The sequence below is a fragment of the Rousettus aegyptiacus genome, unplaced genomic scaffold, assembly GCF_014176215.1.
Source record: "Rousettus aegyptiacus isolate mRouAeg1 unplaced genomic scaffold, mRouAeg1.p scaffold_m13_p_9, whole genome shotgun sequence".
NCBI lineage: Eukaryota > Metazoa > Chordata > Mammalia > Chiroptera > Pteropodidae > Rousettus > Rousettus aegyptiacus.
In genome coordinates this window covers 72006769-72012592 of record NW_023416312.1, presented here as the reverse complement: position 1 = coordinate 72012592, position 5824 = coordinate 72006769, and the positions used below count along the sequence as shown (strand labels likewise).

Here is a 5824-nt window from a genome sequence, read left to right as displayed (position 1 = left end):
ACACATATATATATATATATATACACATTATGTTTTGTTCCCCTCCCATAGTTAGGGGACAACTAATTTTAAAATGAAGGCCTGACTGCATTTTTCTTAGAGGTGAGAAAAGGCTCTAAAATGAGATGGTGAATATGCAATTTTTTGGTTTGAATTCTTCTTTACAAATGATGGTTACATAGAACATCTGTGGAACATTTTGTAAACAAACACAAGGCAGGTGGTGTAGTGTTGCTAAGGTACACTAATAAAATCATGCAATAAACAGATGTCTAAAATTCAAGTTACAACTTTGAGACCAAAATAGATACTGAAATGAACTGTTGGTTTGAAAGACCAAGGTTTAGAGGTGGTTGGTACAATAGCCTATACTTCTGTGTGTTAAGAAAAAACTGCAAGTGAAATTCATACATTTAGTCAAGGACAGCAGAAGAATCTCTGCCTCCGCAATTGTGTAATTGTTCCCTCATAGTGTTGATTAGCTATAGCTGAAGTGGCCATGTGGCTTTGTGAACAGCCATTTTCAGATCAGGGTGGAATTTCATTGTGCAAGAGCATTTAATCAGAGTCTTGAAAAGGGACATCATTCAGTCTTTCTTTAAATGATAAGAAACCTACTACTTAAATGGCCTAGCGACCCAGGCTGTGTTTCTTCAAGCAACTTAGAAATGTAGTCTAAGTATGATGAAATTGCTGAAAAAAAAAAGAAAATCGTGAGAAATGTACACAATTCTTCTACCTCCCTTTACTGAGATATCCATGACCTGACCGACTGCTCTACCCCCATGGACAGAAAAGTTCCTGCATCTTTCAGAGTCCCAGCTGGAAGCAGGTGGTACATTAAGAAGAGGCGATGGAAGGGAATTGAATGAAGGGCCTTATTACAGCTGTGTAGGCAGGGTTAGTAGAAACAAGGAGCTGCTGCCACTTCTATTACTGAAGGGGTTTGGGGTGGGGAATACCTGCTGAAACTCTGTAAGAGCTCTAACTGTAGGAGAGGGCTATCTGACAGGGGTTGTAGCCTATGATAGAGGAACACAACTACTGCTACAGCCCTTGCCTGGCAGAAAGAGGGCCAGATCTGCTGCTGGGGCCTCTGATTGGCCATACTCAATAGGAAGTCAGAGGACAAGGGAGCTCATTTGAGATAATCCATGAAGGTCAGTCTGTTGGCAAAAATTAAGGTAGAGAGGGGTGGAGAATATGTATATCTGGATGGGCAAATAGAAAATCACTTTGTGTTTCTTTCACAATTACGAAGGAGTGGAGAGGGCATCCTTTTTCTGCATTTTTTTTACCTAGGAGCTATTTCTTCCTCATTTCCAGCAATGAATGTCTGGGTCCTGAAGAAAGCACAGTGAGTAAATAATGTTCTCTGTATTAAAGGGCTCAGTTGAGAAGGTAATAGAGATTATGAAGAGGTAGAGACCAAGAGGTCATGGTGCATCATGGGTGAAAATGAGAGTATGCCAATTAGAAGCAGTGATTTGTGGCCACCATTTATTATCCCACCTTACGTTTCATTTTGTATAAAACATTAAGATATTATTGTAGGGGAAAGAGAAGTATAATTCTCATAAAATTGAGGAAGAGCATATTATCATGACGAAATAATTCACTTCGGAAGCTAGTAAAATGCAGACAGAGAATAGAGAATGACTTTAATCCCCTTTTCCCTTTTTCTCCCTCATACTTCTTTCTTACTCTCTATCCCTGCTTCCTTTGACTATATCTACTCAATAATGGCATTAAGCCCAAATAAATGTTGTCCTGTCATAAGACATTTCTATGTGATAAACTTAAGTTTTACTGAGGTAAATATTTATGACTTGGAAAAACATGTTTGTATATATAAATAATATAAGCTTTATTGATATATAGTTCACATACTAACAATTCATTCATTTAAAGTATACAATTAAATGCTTTTCAGTATATTTACGTAGTGATACAACCGTTACCACTAATTCCAGAACATTTCATCAGTATTCTATTGTATATTTTGTTTATTCATTCATCAGTTAATGGACATTTGGGTTGTTTATGTGTTTTGGCTATTATGAATAGTGGTGTTACAAACATTCCTGTTTAACTTTTTGCATGGACATATGTCTTCACTTCTCTTGGGTATAGAAATGATAGAATTGCTGGGTCATATGGTAACTCAGTTTAACTTTTTGAGATACTGTTAAACTTTTCTACATCTACTTACTATACCATTGTACATTTCTATCAGCAATGTATGAGGGTTTCAATTTTTCCATATCCTCATCAACACTTACTGTTGTCTTTTAGATTTTAGCCACTTTTGTGGGTGTGAAATATCTCTTTGTGGTTTTGATTTATATTTCCATGATAGTTAATGATGTTGAGTATCTTTTCATGTGCTTGCTGGCCATCTGTATATCTTCTTTGAAGAAATATATTCAGATAACTTACCCATGTTTAATTGCGATATTTGTCTTTTTACTGTTATAATAGTTTTTCCTTTATTCTAATACAATTCATTTATTAAGTATATGATTTGCAAATATTTTCCCCTATTGTATGGGTTGTATTTTCGCTTCCTTGATGGTGTCGTGTGATGCATAAAACTTATTAATTTTGAAGAAGTCATTTTTTTTTATTTTCTCTTTCACTGCTTATGCTACTTGTGTCATATCTAAGAAAAAGTTACTAAATATAAGGTCATGTATATTAATTCTCATGTTTTCTTTTAAGAATATTATAGTTTTGGCTCTTACATATAGATCTTTGATCAATTTTGAATTAAATTTTGTCTGTGATGTGGAGGAAGGGTCTAAATTTATTTTTTCATGTGGATATCCATTTGTACAAGTATAACAAATATATCTGATTTTGTAGACTTCATAAAAAATAATCTGTGTAGAACATTCAGGCAGTTGAGGGGAGGGCTGTTTCTCACAAAAGAACTCATTTTAGGAGGCATGATATGCAGCAATCCAACATGACAGTAAAGGGTGCTACTCAGTGTCCAAATTACTGTCTCTTAGAAGCTAAAGCAATCAGGGAGATCAACAGGATTAATTTAATGGTATGAAAGGGTTAATGTTACCTGGAATGTACTTGTACCCAGGCAATAGTTATTCAGCCATAGATGCTCTGACTTTAGAACTTTACCTGTGATGCAGCCATATACAGATAGTCTGTTTAGAGAGGTCTGAAAAAAATACAATGAGGTTTGGTTTGGGGCAAGATGTACAAATCCCTGGTCCTGGTTTTAAGTGGAAAATTTGAACTCAATTGTTATGATGATAAGATAGTAAAGGAAAGAAAGGACTCTTGGTTTCTTTGTGTGAAAGGAACTCAAAACATCTCTAGGCAGGAAAAAGGCTTTAAAACCTATATGCTATAGAGAAAAAAAATGGCATAGAGGATAGAGGCTCTGTTCATCTCTCTGGCAACCAAATTAAAGTTGTGACAGAAACAAGGAGCAAACAGCAAGGAACGTCATTGGAATCTAGATGAATAAGCCCTATAACTAGGGAGAGAAACAACAAATCTCTCTGCAATGGGAGGAGGTAGGATGGGGCGAGGACACATGACTGCCTCATCCTGAGCAGCTAAGTGGGACAGAGGCCATAGCAGTGGCAGCAAGCATCTACAGATGTCTCTTAAATGGGCCATGTCCATGAGCAGACGTTAGTGGTGATGGACCTGCTTGCTCTGAGCACCAGCAATGTTTAGGCTGCGAGGGGGCACCAGGGACTTACAGGGGAACTCTGAGTTCTCAGAGTGAGGCCCGAGGGGAGACTTGCTCTGTACTGAAGTGCTTGTGGTATCCACTATTCCTGTGTTGAGTCCTCCCCTCTCCCAGTGTGCGGGCACAGCGCTACCATAGCGGAGATGTTATCAAACTGGATAACAGAGGTCACTCTGCCCAGAGGATTCCATGAAACTCTGCCTCCCCCAAGTTGTGCCCCAACTCAAGCCACATCCAGGTATGTCTTCACTTGGTCAGGTACCCCTTGTTGAGCAGTGTCGAGACTTACACTGGTGGCAGCAGGCCTCTGTTTCTGGTATGGCTTTTTGAGGCAACTATAAGCACAACGTCTGTGGATTGCTTTCTGAATCTTAGCAAGTAGCCCTGGAGGGGCACAGGCTGAAGATAAATTTGGCCTGCAGCTGAAGCCCTCTCAGGAATGAGCCACTGGACACCTACCACACAAAGCTGCACTAATAAGACCAGAAGACTTAAGAGCTTTGCTTAGTACATAGAAACAGATGCATAAAGGCAGCCAAAATAGAAAGACAAAGAAGTAGAAACCATATGAGAGAACAAAACAGAGATCCAGAAATAATGGAGTCAAGCAGTCTCACAGATACAGAGTTCAAAACACTGGTAATAAAGATACTCAATGAACTTAGGGAAAGTGTAGATGAATTCAGTGAGAACTTTAACAAAGAGATAAAAAAGTATAAAAATGGAAATGAAAATTATAAAAGGTAACCAGTCAGAAATGAAGAACACATTATCTGAGATGAGAAGTATATTAAATGAAATAAACAGAGTGAATAAAGAAGAGGATCAAATGACCTATATAGAGGGTGGGAAAGCCAAGGACACTCAATCAGAATGTCAAGAAAAAAGGAGGCAATGGGACACTATTAAAGGTCAAAATATCTGTGTTATAGGGGTACAAGAAGAAAAACAAGATGTTGGTGAGCTATTTGAAGAAATAAAGATGGAAAACTTCTCTAACCTGGTGAAGGAAATAGAGATACAACCCCAGGAAACTCAGAGAAACTCAAAAACCAGGAACTCATATAGGACCACACCAAGACACATCATAATTACAATGCCAAAATTTAAATACAAAGAATCTCAAAGTAGCAAGAGAAATGCAGATAGTTACCTACAAGGGAGCACCCATAAGACTGGCAGCTGATTTCTCAAAGGAAACTATGTAAGACAGAAGGGCTTGGCACAAAATATTAAATGTGATGAAAATGCAGGATCTACACCAAGAATACTTTATCCAGCAAAGCTATCATTTAGAATTGAAGGACAGATAAAGAGCTTCCCAGACAAAAATAAGCTAAAGGAATTCATCAACACCAAGCCCATGTTACTTGAAACATTGGAGGAACTTCTAGAGAAAAAAACCCCAACATATTTCAAAGACATAAAGAATAAATAATGGTAATAACTACATATCTATCAACAAGTACCTCAAATGGAAAACGATTAATTGCCCCAACCAAAAGATAGAGTGGCTGCATGGATAAAAGCAAAACAAAAAACAAAACAACAATAACAAAAAGACCCGTACATATGCTGCCTACAAAAGGCTCACTTTAGATTAAAAGACACATATAGTCTACTGCCATGCCACCCTGAACAAGCTCGGTCTCGTCTGATCTTGGAAGCTAAGCAGGATTGGGCCTGGTTAGTACTTGAATGGGAGACCACATAGGAAGACAAGGTGCTGTTGGCGTAAAAAAAAGAAGACACAGGTTAAAAGGAAGGGGATGCAAAATGATATTGCTTTGAAGGGCCTAGAGGGTACTGTGCTGAATTAAATGGGTCAGCTAAAGATAGATAAATATTGTATGATTTCACGTGCATGTGGAATCTAAAGAACAAAATTAACAGCAAGGGCAGAAATAAATTCATAGATACAGAGAATATTTTCAGAGCTACTAGATGGGAAGGGTTTGGGGGAACAAAAAAAGGCAAAGATATTAAGATGCAAATGGCTAGTTGCAGAATAGACATGGAGATGTAGAGTGCAGCATGGGGAAGATGGTTAATAATATTGTAATAAATATGTAAGGGGGAAGAGGGGTACTAGATTTGGTG

General features: G+C 37.9%; 1 pseudogene; it reads left to right on the top strand.

Moving 5' to 3' along the window:
- The first annotated feature begins 5340 nt into the window (after positions 1-5340).
- Positions 5341-5459, top strand: LOC118608622 (annotated as a pseudogene).
- Positions 5460-5824: the final 365 nt, after the last annotated feature.